Source organism: Salmo trutta, chromosome 38 (genome assembly GCF_901001165.1).
Source record: "Salmo trutta chromosome 38, fSalTru1.1, whole genome shotgun sequence".
NCBI classification, from domain to species: Eukaryota; Metazoa; Chordata; class Actinopteri; order Salmoniformes; family Salmonidae; genus Salmo; species Salmo trutta.
Genome location: NC_042994.1, coordinates 24,970,688 through 24,988,778, shown reverse-complemented (window position 1 = coordinate 24,988,778; position 18,091 = coordinate 24,970,688).

The following is an 18,091-nucleotide window of genomic DNA, read 5'->3' as shown; positions in this document are numbered from 1 at the left end:
GTGTAAAAATCAGACACTGACTACATATTTATGTCAATTTCTAGCCTTGCCCCCAGCCGTTTACGGTGCGATGTCTGACAACACAAGGCTATTCAATGGCTGACAGAGACTGATTTAACTGATATCTTGACAGAAAAGTCAGTGAGAAGATACTTTATGTAATCAACATTTGTTCATCCAAATAAGACAGGAAGCAAATAGTCCTAGTATAAACTTTCTAAATTACATTTTACATCACAGTACCAGCTTTGCCATTGTATGTGCAGCCATGAGTTCACCAGTCAAACTACTAAGGTCAGAGGGTCCAGGACCATTCTAGTCATTCTATTTCTATGGTCATAAAACTGTCATTGGGCACCACAACACATACCGTGCCTTCGGAAAGTATTCAGACCCCTTGAGTTTTTCCACATTTTGTTACGTTACAGTGTTATTCCAACATGTATTAAATTGTTTTTTCCCCCCTCATCAATCTACACACAATACCCCACAATACCTGATAATGTTATAAAAAATAACAGAAATATCGCATTTACATAAGTATTCAGACCCTTTACTCAGTACTTTGTTGAAGCACCTTTGGCAGCGATTACAGCCTTGAGTCTTCTTGGGATGATGCTACTGGCTTCGCACACCAGTATTTGGGGGAGTTTCTCACATTCTTCTCTGCAGATTCTCTCATGCTCTGTCAGGTTGGATGGAAAGCGTCGCTGCACAGCTATGTTCAGGTCTCTCCAGAGATGTTCGATCGGGTTCAATTCCTGGCTCTGGTCGGGCCACTCAAGGACATTCAGAGACTTGTCCTGAAGCCAATCCTGTGTTGTCTTGGCTGTGTGCTTAGAGTCGTTGTCCTGTTGGAAGGTGAACCTTCGCCCCAGTCTGAGGTCCTGAGCGTTCTGGAGCAGGTTTTCATCAAGTATCTCTCTGTACTTTGCTCCGTTCATCTTTCCCTCGATCCTGACTAATCTGCCAGTACCTGCCGCTGAAAAACATCCCCACAGCATGATGCTGCCACCACAATGCTTCACCGTGGGATGGTGCCAGGTTTCCTCCAGACGTGACGCTTGTCATTCAGGCCAAAGCGTTCAATCTTGGTTTCACCAAACCAGAGAATCTTGTTTCTCATGGTGTGAGAATCCTTTAGGTGCCTTTTGGCAAACTCCAAGCAGAATGTCATGTGCCTTTTACTGAGGAGTGGTTTCCTTCTGGCAACTTTATCATAAAGGCCTGATTGGTAGAGTGCTGCAGGGATGGTTGTCCTTCTGGAAGGTTGTCCTTCTGGAAGGTTCTCCAATCTCCACAGAGGAACTCTGGAGCTCTGTCAGTGTTACCATCAGTGGTGGAAAAAGTACTCAATTGTTATACTTGAGTAAAAGTAAAGATACCTTAATAGAAAATTACTCAAGTAAAAGTCACCAAGTAAAATATTACTTGCGTAAAAGTCTAAAAGTATCTGGTTTTAAATGTACTTATGTACAGTGGTGTAAAAAGTACTCAATCATCATACTTGAGTAAAAGTAACAAAGTGAAAGTACATGTTATACATTAAATTCCATATATTAAACAGTGGTGGATGTTTTCCTTCATTTCATACTTTTACTTTTGATACTTAAGTACATCCACCACTGCTTAATATAAGGAATTTAATTTGATATTTAAGTACCTCCAGCACTACTTAATATAAGGAATTTAATTTGATACTTAAGAGCCGTAAATCCAAAAAACAAAATTGCCAGATCTTTTATTTGGTTTGAGCTTTTCTGAAAGGATACAGTCTTACAGATGCAAAAAGAGCTCAGATAAAAAAAAGTGGATTCTCAAACACTTCAAAATACATCTCTTACAGACAAAATACAATTATGTCTTAATAATGAAGGAATATAGCCAGTAAACATAAGAATTTATGGTTCATGTTCAGTAAAAGCTGTTTTCAAAGTTTCTGGAATCCAGCCTTGCTCTCCTGGGGCTGAAAACAAGTCCTGCAATGCTGAACAGCCTTTCACAGGCAGCTGATGCAGGTAAGGGTGTGTTTAACCTCAGAGACAGCTTACAGACTGCCGGGAAGGACTTGAGCAACGCCGTATGATCAGCTGAACAGGCCAGGTGTCCGTCCAGCTGTTTGGAGCTTTCTTGTACTTGAGATGTTTTCATGGCAGAGAAGAAGTCCTCCTCATCTGATGAACTGGTGCCATCACCTAGCTGCAGCAAGGGTTCTTCCAGGTGGTCCTTGATGTAGTCCATTCCTGAAATACAAGGAAGATGACATGAGAATCATGCAGTTATGAGCCAACATTAATTGATCCCCATCCCCAATATATGTTGTTAGGTTCTAATTCTCAGAGTAAAAAATTCAACAAACACTATGAAAGCTTAACCAAGTTTATTCTTCCGAGAGGATCAATACAGCTGCATTAGACAAAAAACATTTCCACACAAGCACTGATTTTTTTTTATTTTATACATTTTTATTTCACCTTTATTTAACCAGGTAGGCCAGTTGAGATCAAGTTCTCATTTACAACTGCGACCTGGCCAAGATAAAGCAAAGCAGTGCGACACAAACAACAACACAGAGTTACACAAGGAATAAACAAACATGCAGTCAATAATATAATAGAAAACGTCTATATACAGTGTGTGCAAATGAGGTAAGATAAGGGAGGTAAGGCAATAAATAGGTCATAGTGGCGAAATAATAACAATATAGAAATTAAACACTGGAATGGTAGATGTGCAGAAGATGAATGTGCAAGTAGAGATACTGAGGTGCAAAGGAGCAAAATAAATGAAATAAATAAGTATGGGGATGAGGTAGCTGGATGGGCTATTTACAGATGGGCTATGTACAGGTGCAGTGATCTGTGAGCTGCTCTGACAGCTGGTGCTTAAAGTTAGTGAGGGAGATATGAGTCTCCAGCTTCAGTGATTTTTCCAGTTCGTTCCAGTCATTGGCAGCAGAGAACTGGAAGGAAAGGAGGCCGAAAGAGGAATTAGCTTTAGGAGTGACCAGTGAAATATACCTGCTGGAACACGTGCTACGGGTGGGTGCTGCTAGGGTGACCAGTGAGCTGAGATAAGGTGGGGCTTTACCTAGCAAAGACATAGATGACCTGGAGCCAGTGGGTTTGGCGACGAATACGAAACGAGGGCCAGCCAACAACAGCATACAGGTCGCAGTGGTGGGTAGTATATGGGGCTTTGGTGACAAAACGAATGGCACTGTGATAGACTATTGAAACGTTCCTCATAGGCTGAGTCTCCTCCAACACATCTGTACAAACATCGTTCTTTACTGCTAGGCAGGACACTAAGTGATACGGGCCATAAACTTTTATTTCTCCCTTAACGTGACCTGACCTGATCTCGACCCCCCTCCATCACTAATCCATGGCTCTCTCCCCTTATCAATGTCTGCCACATGTGATCGCTTCCCTGCACTCAACACACGGCTGCCATGGTGCCTGCTACCAAACTGTGTCTCTTCTCCTCCCAGAGGATCCCTTCCATAGGATCCCTGATGGCTAACAATAACATATCCTGACATAATGTAAACGCTATACATTACTCTCTCTCCCTCAGTGACATGAATACGTATATTTCATATTCTCAGAACCCAACAATATAAACCAAGCAACAGGGCTAAGTAGGCTACCCATTGGACTGAACCACAAAGTCAGGATTGTAGTTTAAATGGGTGTTTCTCAAATCTTTGAAGTATCAAAATGTACACCATACACATTTGTTTATGAATAATAAAATACTGCTAATAAACCACATTGTGTCTTACCCATTCTGATAGTGGCGTCATCCTTTGTTCACGTTGTTTTGAATTTGGGGAGAAGGATTGCAGCTGCTATCAGCTCAGGGTCATGAAACATGTGGCTGAAGCGGTCCTTCAGTCCCAGTTTTAGCGCATCCACCAGAGGCTTACAGTACTTCAGGGACAACTTGATTCGGTCAAGTTTTGTGATCAGCAGGTCGATAGTTGGAAGTAGCCACCCCATCTGGACATTGGTTTCAGCCTGCAGGACGTTGATGGTCTTTGTGACTGGGCTCATGGTGGCAGCAAACTTTGTGAGGAAGGCGAGTTCAGCTGGATTGAACATATGAAAAAAAAAGTATAATAATACTGTGTTTCCTAACCCTGTACAAAGGGGACCACTAACCATTTCACCTGACTTAACTACTTAAATCAATGCCTGGATGAGTAGTTAACTACATGGATCAATGATAGTGTATGGCTAAAACATGTGAAACAGTTATTTGTCCCCAAGCAAAGGGTCAGGAAACACTGCAACAGATTTAGACAACATTCAAGACCTTAAATTATGACAAAATAATACATCATCCTTACTTACATTGGAACCTCGAAGTCTGTACAGAGAACTCTGACGGCCGCGTCTCTTTTGTCTTTGACGATCCTCAGGAGTCTTTCTACAGCCATGAACCAGGAGTTCCACCTTGTAGCATTTGGGTGCATCAGCTGGAGGTCGCAAGCATCTTCAACCGTTTCGGCTCCAAGTGTGGATCTTCCACATTTGTTCCAAAGTGCTTGGCACTTGCCAAATGTTGAACTGGATACTTTTTTGTAAGCCTCACTGGATGTTGCTTTCAGGACATCAACTGTAGATACTAAGATGAGTAGGTGGCAAGCACAGCGCTGGTGCTTCGGCAGTTGTTACTTAAAACCATAATCTTCATTTAGGATCAACAAACTCCACTTCTTCACTCTGCTCTTGTTCCTCTTCACCATCTTCATGTCCTGGTTGAGCTGCTGAGGTCAGGCTTGTCTATTACATGTCCCTGGTGCTATGCAGAATATCAGAAAGGGAAGAGGACAGGAGGAAACATTGTCTTCATATGTGAAAATATCTGTTAAACCATGTGAAGGGATGGTGTGATTAGTGGGGAACCAATTACTGGTTTCCACAATGTCTGTGCACCAGTCACTCCCTCCTTTGGCCTTGGGGGATGTGTGTGGTAGTGTCTAGAGTTGACAATTGATTTATGCCATTGGATGAGTTGGTGTTTTTTGCTAGGAGTAACAGGAACAAGATAGCAACCTCGTCTTAGGGGCCAAACTGAACGATAATTTATAGCGAATGTTATCTGGCTACGGGATACTCCTTTCTCATTTATAAAGTCTCACTTTGTGAACTGTTCCTAATATCTGTGGTTTGTCATGTCGACTAGGGGGGTGGATCTTTGCTATAAAAGATCTCAGTAGCCATTGTGTTGCCACTGTCAACGGATCATTAGGAAATGGTGAATCGTTGACAAGTCATTGCTATTGCAAAGCTCTTATTATTAAAGATATAGTTTAAGTATAACTCTGACTTGTGTGATAAGTTTGTCTCTCCTCATTTGATAGTAAAGAAATAAACCACCACAGTAGCCACCCTTTGCCTTGATGACAGTTTTGCACACTCCCAGAATGATGCAGAAAAGCTAATCCATGCTTTTGTCACTTCTAGATTAGACTACTACAAAGCTCTACTCTCTGGCTACCCTGATAAAGCACTAAATTATACTTCAGTTAGTGCTAAATACGGCTGCAAGAATCTAGACTAGAACCCCAAAAAAGTATCATATTACTCCAGTGCTAGCCTCTCTACACTGGCTTCCTGTTAAGGCTAGGGGTGATCAAGGTTTTACTGCTAACCTACAATGCAGTACATGGACTTGCTACCTATCTCTCCGATTTGGTCCTGCCGTACATACCTACATGTACGCTACGGTCACAAGACGCAGGCCTCCTTATTGTCCCTAGAATTTCTAAGCAAACAGCTGAAGGCAGGGCTTTCCCCTATAGAGCTACATTTTTATGGAATGGTCTGCTTATCCATGTGAGATACTTAGACTCGGTATTGACCTTTTAAGTCTTTACTGAAAACTAATATCTTCAGTAGGTCCTAAGATTTGAGTGTAGTCTGGCCCAGGAATGCGAAGGTGAACGGCAAGGCACTCAAATGACAAAAAGCCCTTGCTGTCTTGCCTGGCCGGATCCCCTCTCTCCACTGGGATTCTCTGCCTCTAACCCTATGATGGGGTCTGAATCACTAGCTGAAGCACCCTCTACAACAACTGTGATTATTATTTGACCCTGCTGGTCATCTATGAACGTTTGAATATCTTGAAGAATAATGTGGCTTTAATGGCCATGTACTATCTCCACCCGGCTCAGTCAGAAGAGGAATGGCCCCCCCTCAGAGCTTGTTTCCTCTCTAGGTTTCTTTCTAGGTTCCTGCCTTTCTAGGGAGTTTTTCCTAGCCACCATGCTTCTAGATCTGCATTGCTTGCTGTTTGGGGTTTTAGGCTGGGTTTCTGTATAAGCACTTCGTGACATCTGCTGATGTAAAAAGGGCTTTAAAAATACATTTGATTGATTTGATTGATGTAGTATAACTATTCTTCAATAGAGGGCACTAAACACCAAGGCTAGAAGAAGCTACATGACAGGCCTTTTTTTGCCTGCCACTTCAAAGTTTATTAGAGGTGCCTGAAAGAGATCCTGGAGGGGAATCGGAGGAGCATAAAGCATTGGGAAATTGGAGGAGCCTAAAGCGTTGCCAAAACAAACTGTTAAATAACCACAGTTAACCTCTCCACCCTGACTGTTTGTCTTTGAGTCAGCATGTAGGGCTTCCCCTGACAGTTGGTTGGCCTATTTATAGACAAAATGTTCAAATGTTTTAGGAAACAAGGGATCAAGAAAGTACTCAAGAAGGGCTTCCCCTGGGATGGCTGGCAGGATTTATGGACTACTGTGGTGTATGTGGTCTTTAGGAAACAGACAGTGGATCGTGTGTGTGTGTGTGTGTGTGTGTGTGTGTGTGTGTGTGTGTGTGTGTGTGTGTGTGTGTGTGTGTGTGTGTGTGTGTGTGTGTGTGTGTGTGTGTGCGTGCGTGTTGTCGGCGAACTTAATGAGGGTGTTGGGAGTCGTGCGCAGACACACAGTTGTGGGTGAACAGGGAGTACAGGACGGGACTAAGCACGCACCCCTGAGGGGCCCACGTGTTGAGGGTCAGTGTGGCGAATGTGTTGTTGCAAACCCTCACCACCTGGGGAGGCCTGTCAGGAAGTCCACGGCGATGTTCCAAAATGCATGCTTGTTTTCTATCTAGAGCGTAAAAAGGATTACGGAAGTCATCTGTCACTTTTCAAGTGTGATTCCAAAAACAGGAACGAGAAAAGGCAAGTATGTACTAAGTTTACCGGAAGTTCAATAAGCGTACTAGAGAGCTGGAAAACAAAGTGCGCACGGGAGCATACTTTTTCGTTTCCTTTGATGGGGAAGCTATCCCATAGCACCTTGCAACACAGCGAAAATTCCCAAAACTTCTGTATCAATGGCAGACTGAAGACCCTTTTGGGGAAAAAATATTCCCGTGGAGCAATTGGGGGAGAAGGGCCTTGGTCCGGGAGGTGACCAACGGCCACTCTGACAGAGCTCCAAAGTTCCTCTGTGTTCCTCTGATGGGAGAACCTTCTAGAAGGACAACGATCTTTGCAGCACTCCACCAATCAGACCATCATGGTAGAGTGGCCAGTCAGAAGCCACTCCTCAGTAAAAGGCACATGACAGCCCACTTGGAGTTTGCCAAAAGGCACCTAAAGGACTCTCAGATCATGAGAAACAAGATTCTCTGGCCTGAATTCCAAGCATCACGTCTGGAGGAAACCTGGCACCATCTCTACGATGAAGCATTGTGGTGGCAGCATCATGCTGTGGGGATGTTTTTCAGCGGCAGGGACTGGGAGACTAGTCAGGATTGAGGGAAAGATGAACGTAACAAAGTACAGAAAGATCCTTGATGAAATCCTGCTCCAGAGCGCTCAGGACCTCCGTCTGTGGTAAAGATTCACCTTCCAACAGTACAATGACCCTAAGTACACAGCTAAGACAATGGAGGAGTGGCTTCGGGACAAGTCTCTGAATGTCCTTGAGTGGCCCAGCCATAGCCCGGACTTGAACCTGATCGAACATCTATGGAGAGACCTGAAAATAGCTGTGCAGCAACGCTCCACATCCAACCTGACAGAGCTTGAGAGGATCTGCAGAGAAGAATGGAAGAAACTCCCCAAATACAAGTGTGCCTAGCTTGTAGCGTCACACCCAAGAAGACTCAAGGCTGTAATCGCTGCCAAAGGTGCTTCAACGAAGTACTGAGTAAAGGGTCTGAATACTTATGTAAATGGTATATTTCAGTTGTTGTTTTTTTAAATGTGCAAACATTTCTAAAATCCTGTTTTTGCTTTGACATTTTGGGTTATTGTGTGTAGATTGATGAAGAAAAAAACGATGTAATACATTTTAGAATAAGGCTGTAATGTACCAAAATTTTAAAAAGTGAAGGGGTCTGAATACATTCTGAATGCACTGTATTATCTGTTCAAAAGATCAGGAACCATCAGCCAGGTGAAACAAAAAAGCTGGCGCAGGGTCCAGATCAGGGGAGATCGATCTTCATGGTCAATCTTTGTGTACATTCTTTTTTTAAGACAATCATGGTTCCAATAATTGTTTCTATGACACCAGATGCCTGTTAGGTTAACTCTTTATGGTGTGGCTGGCTAGCTAGCAAGCTGGCTAATTGTTTTTGTTCAAATTATGTATCTGGACCAATGACTGTATTTACAGTACCAGTCAAAAGTTTTGGGCACACCTACTCATTCAAGGGTTTTTCATTATTTTGACTATTTTCTTCATTGTAGAATAATAGTGAAGACATCCAAACTATGAAATAACACATATGGAATCATGTAGTAACCAAAAAAAGTATATTTTATATTTGAGATTCTTCAATGTCGCCAGCCTTTGCCATGATGACAGCTTTGCACACTCTTGGCATTCTCTCAACCAGCTTCAACTGGAATGCTTTTCCAACAGTCTTGAAGAAGTTCCCACATGTGCTGAGCATACATATTTTTTAGAACTTGTACCAGCATGCAATTCAAAGAGAAAATCTATATTTCATTCTATGCATAACATTAGTCAGTACTTAAATTAATACATCCGTGTCGACTACACCACTCTCCCCATATGAAAAAGGCAACGTAAGTATCTTTGCTAACACTCTGCAGTCACCACCAGACTATGTAAATAACTAATTCTGTGAACCATTGGTGTATTAAAAGGAGCAGAGAGCATGTGACGCAGTGGCAGCAGCAGGAATTTCTCACAGAGGGTGGCTTGGTTGTTGTATAGTGGTGCATGCAATAATTCAATAATTTATTATTAGACAAGCTGTAGCAAGTCTTCACCCTTTTAGGAAAAAAGCATTTCCTGTATTCGGTAATGTTACACTTATCCACATTTACCAAAGGGATCAAATTGCAATGAGTTGGAGGCTAGATCACTTTGTCAGCATAGGACTACCAAACACATACAGTGGGGGGAAAAAGTATTTGATCCCCTGCTGATTTTGTACGTTTGCCCACTTACAAAGTAAATGATCAGTCTATAAATTTAATGGTAGGTTTATATGAACAGTGAGAGACAGAATAACAAAAAAATCCAGAAAAACGCATGTCAAAAATGTTATGAATTGATTTGCATTTTAATGAGGGAAATAAATATTTGACCCCTCTGCAAAACATGACTTAGTACTTGGTGACAAAACCCTTGTTGGCAATCACAGAGGTCAGACGTTTCTTGTAGTTGGCCACCAGGTTTGCACACATCTCAGGAGGGATTTTGTCCCACTCATCTTTGCAGATCTTCTCCAAGTCATTAAGGTTTCGAGGCTGACGTTTGGCAACTCGAACCTTCAGCTCCCTCCACAGATATTCTATGGGATTAAGGTCTGGAGACTGGCTAGGCCACTCCAGGACCTTAATGTGCTTCTTCTTGAGCCACTCCTTTGTTGCCTTGGCCATGTGTTTTGGGTCATTGTCATGCTGGAATACCCATCCACGACCCATTTTCAATGCCCTGGCTTAGGGAAGGAGGTTCTCACCCAAGATTTGACAGTACATGGCCCCGTCAAATGATGCGGTGAAGTTGTCCTGTCCCCTTAGCAGAAAAACACCCCCAAAGCATAATGTTTCCACCTCCATGTTTGACAGTGGAGATGGTGTTCTTGGGGTCATAGGCAGCATTCCTCCTCCTCCAAACACGGTGAGTTGAGTTGATGCCAAAGAGCTCCATTTTGGTCTCATCTGACCACAACACTTTCACCAGTTGTCCTCTGAATCATTCAGATGTTCATTGGCAAACTTCAGACGGGCATGTATATGTATTCTTGAGCAGGGGGACCTTGCGGGCGCTGCTGGATTTCAGTCCTTCACGGCGTAATGTGTTACCAATTGTTTTCTTGGTGACTATGGTCCCAGCTGCCTTGAAATCATTGACAAGATCCTCCCATGTAGTTCTGGGCTGATTCCTCACCGTTCTCATGATCATTCCAACTCCACGAGGTGAGATCTTGCATGGAGACCCAGGCCGAGGGATGTTGACAGTTCTTTTGTGTTTCTTCCATTTGCGAATAATCGCACCAAATGTTGTCACCTTCTCACCAAGCTTCTTGGCGATGGTCTTGTAGCCCATTCCAGCCTTGTGTAGGTCTACAATCTTGTCCCTGACATCCTTGGAGAGCTCTTTGGTCTTGGCCATGGTGGAGAGTTTGGAATCTGATTGATTGATTGCTTCTGTGGACAGGTGTCTTTTATACAGGTAACAAACTGAGATTAGGAGCACTCCCTTTAAGAGTGTGCTCCTATTCTCAGCTCGTTACCTGTATAAAAGACACCTGGGAGCCAGAAATCTTTCTGATTGAGAAGGGGGTCAAATACTTATTTCCCTCATTAAAATGCAACTCAATTTATAACATTTTTGACATTTTTGACATGCGTTTTTCTTATTCTGTCTCTCACTGTTCAAATAAACCTCCATTAAAATTATAGACTGATCATTTCTTTGTCAGTGGGCAAACATACAAAATCAGCAGGGGATCAAATACTTTTTACCCCCACTGTAACTGGGGCTTCACAGTTTTATGAGAAGGCTATAAATAGAATCCACTGTGGCGGGAGAGGTTGGAATGAAGGCCAGACAGTCAGTCAACACAGACTTGATACATGGTGTCATTTGGCAGTTTTTGAAGCAGTGAGCAGTTACCCACTCTGTAAGCCTACATTATTTGCAGGCTAGATGGGTGTCACGTCCTGACCAGTATAAGAGGTTATTGGTTATTGTAGTTTGGTCAGGACGTGGCAGGGGGTATTTGTTTTATGTGGTTCGGGGTTTATTGGGATTTGTATTTACGTAAGAGTTTGTTTTATGTGTTTCGGGGTTTTTGGGTAATGTTCTTGTTTTGTATTTCTAAGGTTTTCTATGTTGTGTATTTCTTTGTTGGCCTGGTATGGCTCTCAATCAGGAACAGCTGTACATCGTTGTTTCTGATTGGGAGTCATACTTAGGTAGCCCTTTTTTAACCTGTGGTTTGTGGGAAGTTGTTGATGCATAGCTGTGTGTGTAGCCTGCAATACTGTTAGTTCGATCGTTTTCTTGTTTTGTTTCGTATGTGTTCAAATAAAGTTAAGATGAGCACTCAACCCGCTGCGCCTTAGTCCATTACGGACGACGACCGTTACAGAACTTCCCACCACCAACGGACCAAGCAGCGGGCCCAGGAGGAGGAAGGATCCTGGGCCAGGGAGAGAAGGGAGTGGAGGACATCTTAAACATGGGAGGAGGAATGGCAGGGGACAAGACCCTGCCATGGAGACAGGTGGAAACAGCGAGGGAGGAACGGCGAAGGTGGAGCGAAGACTGGGACTGTTATATTGGTACACGATTGGCATTTAAGCCTGAGTGGCAGCCCCAATAATTTTTTGGGGCGGGGCACACGGGTAGTTTGGCTGGGCCAGGGTTAAGCCCCAAGCCAACTCCCCGTGCTTACCGGAGGCAGCATGTTACTGGTCAGGCCCCGTGCTATGGGGTGATGCGCACGGCGTCGAGGCCGAGCATTCACAGGCCGGTGTGCGCGGTGCCAGCGCCCCGCATTTGCCAGGGGGAAGCGGGCATCCAGCCAGTAAGGGTGGTGCCAGTACTGCGCCCAAGACCGCCAATGCGCCTTCACGGCCCAGTGTATCCTGTCCCCGCTTCTCGCACCAGCCCTGAGGTGCGTGTATCCAGTCTGGCGTATCCAAAGCCATCCCCACGCACCAGGCTTCCTGTGCGTCAGCCCAGTCAAACTCGTCCTGTTCCTGCTCCTCGCACTAGCCTTGGGGTGCGTGTATCCAGTCTGGTACCTCCACTACCAGCCCCACGCACCAGGCCTCCAGTGCGTCAGCCCAGTCCAGCTCGTCCTACTCCTGCTCCTCGCACTAGCCCTGAGGTGCATGTATCCAGTCTGGCATCTCCAGTACCAGCCCCACGCACCAGGCCTCCAGTGCGTCAGCCCAGTCCAACTCGTCCTGTTCCTGCTCCTCGCACTAGCCTTGGGGTGTGTGTAGCCAGTCTGGTACCTCCACTACCAGCCCCACGCACCAGGCTTCCAGTGCGTCATCCCAGTCCAACTCGTCCTGTTCCTGCTCCTCGCACTAGCCTTGGGGTGCGTGTCTCCAGTCTGGTACCTCCACTACCAGCCCCACGCATCAGGCTTTCAGTGCGCAGTCCCCGTCCAGAGCTTCCGACGACAGTACCCCGTCCAGAGCTTCCGACGACAGTACCCCGTCCAGAGCTTCCGGCAATAGTGCCTCATCTTGAGCTTCTGGCAACAGTGCCCCGTCCAGAGTGTCTGGCAACAGTGCCCGTCTAGAGTGTCCGGAAACAGTGCCCCGTCCAGAGTGTCTGGCGACAGTGCCCCGTCTAGAGATGGCCCACAGTCCGGAACCGAGAGAGACGGCCCACAGTCCGGAACCGAGTGAGACGGCCCACAGTCCGGAACCGAGTGAGACGTTCTACAGTCCGGAACCGAGTGAGACGCCCTACAGTCTGGAACCGAGTGAGACGGCCTACAGTCCAGAACCAGCGCAGCCAGAGTCGCCCTACAGTCCGGAACCGTCGCAGCCAGAATTGCCCTACAGTCCGGAGCTCCCAGAGTCGCCCTACAGTCCGGAGCTCCCGGAGTCGCCCTACAGTCCGGAGCTCCCAGAGTCGCACTACAGTCCAGAGCTCCCAGAGTCGCCCTTCTGCCCGAGGTATACAGCGAAGCGCTTCAGCCCGAGGTCTACAGTGACGCGCTTCAGCCCGAGGTATTCAGCGACACGCTTCAGCCCGAGGTATTCAGCGGGGGTGGACAGGTTAGGTGGGGTGACTAAGGCCAGAGCCTGAGCCACCTCCACAGTAGGAGGATTGGGAAGAGGGGGTGTAGCACGGGAACCGTCGGTGACGGCAGCCACCCTCCCTTTAGTTTGGGGGGTTTATTGTTGTGTTTATTTTTTGTGTGAGGTGCATCCGGGTTCTGCACCTTTGGGGGGGGTACTGTCACGTCCTGACCAGTATAAGGGGTTATTGGTTATTGTAGTTTGGTCAGGACGTGGCAGGGGGTATTTGTTTTATGTAGTTCGGGATTTATTGGGATTTGTATTTATGTAAGAGGGGTGTTTGTTTTATGTGTTTCGGGTTTTTGGGTAATGTTCTTGTTTTGTATTTCTATGGTTTTCTATGTTGTGTATTTCTTTGTTGGCCTGGTATGGCTCTCAATCAGGAACAGCTGTACATCGTTGTTTCTGATTGGGAGTCATACTTGGGTAGCCCTTTTTTCACCTGTGGTTTGTGGGAAGTTGTTGTTGCATAGCTGTGTGTGTAGCCTGCAATACTGTTCGTTCGATCGTTTTCTTGTTTTGTTTCGTATTTGTTCAAATAAAGTTAAGATGAGCACTCAACCCGCTGCGCCTTGGTCCATTACGGACGACGACCGTTACAATGGGATACAGCTTATGTCAAAATGACATCAAAAGTTTAAACATTTTGCATTTTAGCTAACCCTAACTCTTTTCCTAACCTTAACCTAATTATCCTAACCTGCTGTGTAAATTCTAACCTGCTTCAAAAATTCAATCCTGACATAGAGCTGTATACCAATCCAAATAGAGAAAAGAGAAAGGTCCTGCCTCAGGACCATGGAGTGTGAGGGGAAGTTGATCAGACACATTGGTCCCACACTAATGTCACTTCAATGTGATTTTGAACATATTTAGCGTTCAACATGTAAAAATGAAGTGGATTATGAATAGGTTCTGAAAGAGGAAACATTAACTACTTGAGGAAGGAAGGTTAGCTAGAAAGTCAGTCTGTATACCACATTATTGTAGCTATTAGAAAGTTATTGGGGTGGTTCCTCACCAAACTAGAAAAAAAAATATTTGGGGATTTTCACATTTAATCCATAGTAGGGTCCTTTGGAAGAAGGATTGTTGACATATATTTGACATTTGCATCTTAAAGCATAATTTAATAAATAAAGCATTTAAGTTGGAACATTTGTGACATTTAACAATCCGGTTTAAAAATCTGGTATGTGGTTATTGTTAATGGCTGAACAGAACATGAGAGGTGGGCAGTGTTTTGTGTAACTCCATGTAGGTTCATTTGCTGAATTTCATTGAAAATGTTGACATATTGGCTTAGATGTAATGGTATAAAGATTTTTAATTTAACATTGAGCATTGAACAATGCCTTATTAAGAAGCCTGTGGCCACCAGCTTCTTAATGTTTTGCTACGGTGTACCTAATGAACACAACCCTGATTCTGATCCAACAAGTTGAGTACAACATTATTTATATAATTGCAATATTAAAGTTGACTGTTATTATGACTGTTTGACATGTTATCACTTTTTGGTTCATAAATCGCAGGACTATAAAGCAGGGGCTCCTATCATCAAGTCTTCAGTCATCCCAGATATAACAGCTGCTATAGACGTCAAGGATATTACCAAAGCAGCAGTTAAACTGGACAACTTCTATTCATCACCTTCTATTCAACTCATTCACTGGCAGACAGGAACACTTCCCATTTCCCCCATGATTTAAATCAGTCTTCTAATTGTGAGACTGGATGTGAAGGGTTTAACTTCCAAACGGTGATCTTTGGTGGGGTCATCTAGTGGATTGGGCTGTCACGTGTCTTTTCTGTTCCAAAAGCCTTGGCTAGGAAGAGTCCCCTGTCTCCCAGAGACACTTGTGTTCCAACAGCTGCAGCTGAAGGGAGGGTGTGGGATTCCCAGTTTTATTGATGTTCTCTGTTGTGGACTTTACTTATATTGTCCATGACTGTGTTTTCCTGCGATCTCTGTTGTTTTTACATTTGAAAGTCTAAAAATAAAGCTGTCCAAAAGAAGCAGGTATTTGACTGGTCCGTTTAATGGCCATATCAGTTATAAGTCTGTTTCCTACATGGCCATATCCTCTAGGGTACGGCTCAGCAGGTATCATGAAGCAATCCCAGAGGGTCATAAAGCAATCCCAATTGACTTCAGGCTGCATATATTTCTGACACGCAGTTTCATATCATGGCCATGGTTGGAGGTCACTGAAAGGGGGTAATCATTTGGATTAAAGATCTGTACAGCTTGCTGAAAAACACAACAGCTCCCCATTTGATCCAAGTTTTTCTTCTTGTAAATGTATTAGATTAATATGACATTTAGCCCTCCATTGACATAACACTGCATGATGAAAAGTGAAGACCTCATACCTATACTGTAGACCACAGTGAGATCTGATACAGGCCAGCACATTATTCTGACCTTATTAGTCAACCAGACGGTCCTCACATTGCTGCTACCGTAATAGATTTATAGTGAGATATGTGACCTGGAAAATAAGATCTCAATTAACCGAGCCAAGATTGGATGTTTTGTGGATCCATGCCACAAGCATCTGACATTTCATGTCCAGATTTAGATTTTTACTGGCTGTGACATTTTAATGGATTGATTCATGTAAAAGAAATGCTGACTTGAGCCAAGGCGCTGGGGTGTCTCAGCCAAACTCCTGTCTATAGTGATAAAACTACTTTGCAAGCATAGAGTGATCATTTAAAGCACCCTTAAAATGTATTGGATCAAGAGTTACTATTCGATTCCTCCATGTGCCAATACGTACAAAACAGTTTTATAATGACAGTTTACTCAACTGCTTAATAACAGTATATCCGGGGCCTGCAACTCCTGTTCTGGACAGCCCATCCACATGGTTTGCAGGATCTTGTTTCACCCAAAGCACTAAGTGAGCAGGTTAAGCTAAATCAATAAGTTGTGAAGGGTCATCCCACTGGGTACACCACATCATTTCAACGTGGATAATTGGGTAATATTTGGTTGAGATGTTAATCAATGAGATTACAACTTATATTCACGCACTCATAAAGACAGCCAAAAGATCGTTGAATTTCCAATGTGTGATCATTATGCTTTCAAACATCTTAATTAAAGCGTAACCAAATTCCAATGAAAAAATGATATCTGGTTTATGGTTTAATGTCACCCAAATGTCTATCACTGCATTTTCAATCAAAGTTCACATTTTGTTTCTTTCCCTGAGGGTAACTTCTGCCCAGAGCAAGTTTGGAGCTCATGCTGTGTGTACACGGCAGGTCATATATCATACAAGATCTTTGCACATTAAAATAACTTAATGTCATAAACATTTAGTTTGCATGGTGCTAATGTTCTCTCCAACCACAAACATGGCAAGTAAATATCTTGTCGAATAACAGTGGCATGAGTGCCAGAATTAGGCTGCTTCGGCAGATATATCAAACAATAAATCTTGGCTGCAATGAAGATGAGAGCACAGTCCAAGAAATGAAAAGGCCTAGATGGGGTTCTCCAGATGGTCAGCCCCCTGCTCATCTAGTGTGTCCAGTAGCTCCCCCCCTTTGGGGCTTCTTATAGGGGAGACTGGGGTTGGTTGTCTCACGGGTTGGTTGTCAGAGTGCTAATTATTCCCAATCTAAATGGCGCTGTGTAATATTTTTAAGGTTCAAATGTGTGAATTCTCTGAGCTTTCGTAGCATTAAGATAATCTTTAGAACCTTCTTACAATGTCTCCTTAATAGTCAAGGTGTTTCCCAGAGCCTTTGTTAGTAACGTGTTAGTAACCAAATGGTCTAACGATGCAACGTTTTCTCTATGTGCTTGTTTGGGAAACACTTAAAAAATTGGCTCGAGAAATAACGATGCATTTGGTGCGATCATCGCAATGCTTAAGTTACATCACAACTGGGAAACGAGGCCCTGGTCAATTCATGTGAGCATGACAAAACATTGATGTGAGGGGAATTTATGTTTTTTTGTAAATGTTCGAACTATGAGAAAATCCATGAATTCTCTTTGTTGAAAAGAAGAAAGGGAGAGCTGTATTTCAAACCTATTTTCTGACTTTCTAGGTCAAGCCATGGGGGGTATACATTAATGTATAGAGTATACAGCCAGTATACATTAAATGCCTAGATCAAAATGTCATATGCTTTTCTTAAAGCATAAAATTCAGCATTTTGTTAGGAATATTGTTCTTTCAAAGAAAGAATTGGCTATTGCTAAGTGTCACGGTTGTCTGAAGAATGGGACCAAAGAGCAGCGTGTGTATCGTTACACATTTTATTATAACTGTGAAACTATGCAAGTCACAAATAAACTAATGAACAAAACAATAAACTGTGACGAAGAGGTGCAACATACACTTACTCAAAATAATCTCCCACAAAACCTAGTGGGAAAACCAACAACTTAAATATGATCCCCAATTAGAGACAACGTTGACCAGCTGCCTCTAATTTCAGATCATCCTAAAAAAAAACAGAGAAATATAGAAACTAGAATCCCACATAGAAATACAGAAACTAGACAAAACCCAACATAGAAAAAAGAAACTAGAACCAACATAGAAATAAATAAACTAGACAAAACCCCCTGTCACGCCCTGACCTACTCTACCATAGAAAATAAAAGCTTTCTATTGCCAGAACGTGACAGTACCCCCCCCCTCCCCCCCAAAGGTGCGGACTCCGAACGCAAAACCCTAAACAAAAAAGACAGGGAGGGTTAGGATGGGTGTCTAATGTCGGTGGCGGCTCTGGTGCAGGACGAAGAACCTTCTCATCCGTGCGTGGAGCCGGGACAGGTGGCCCCAGACTG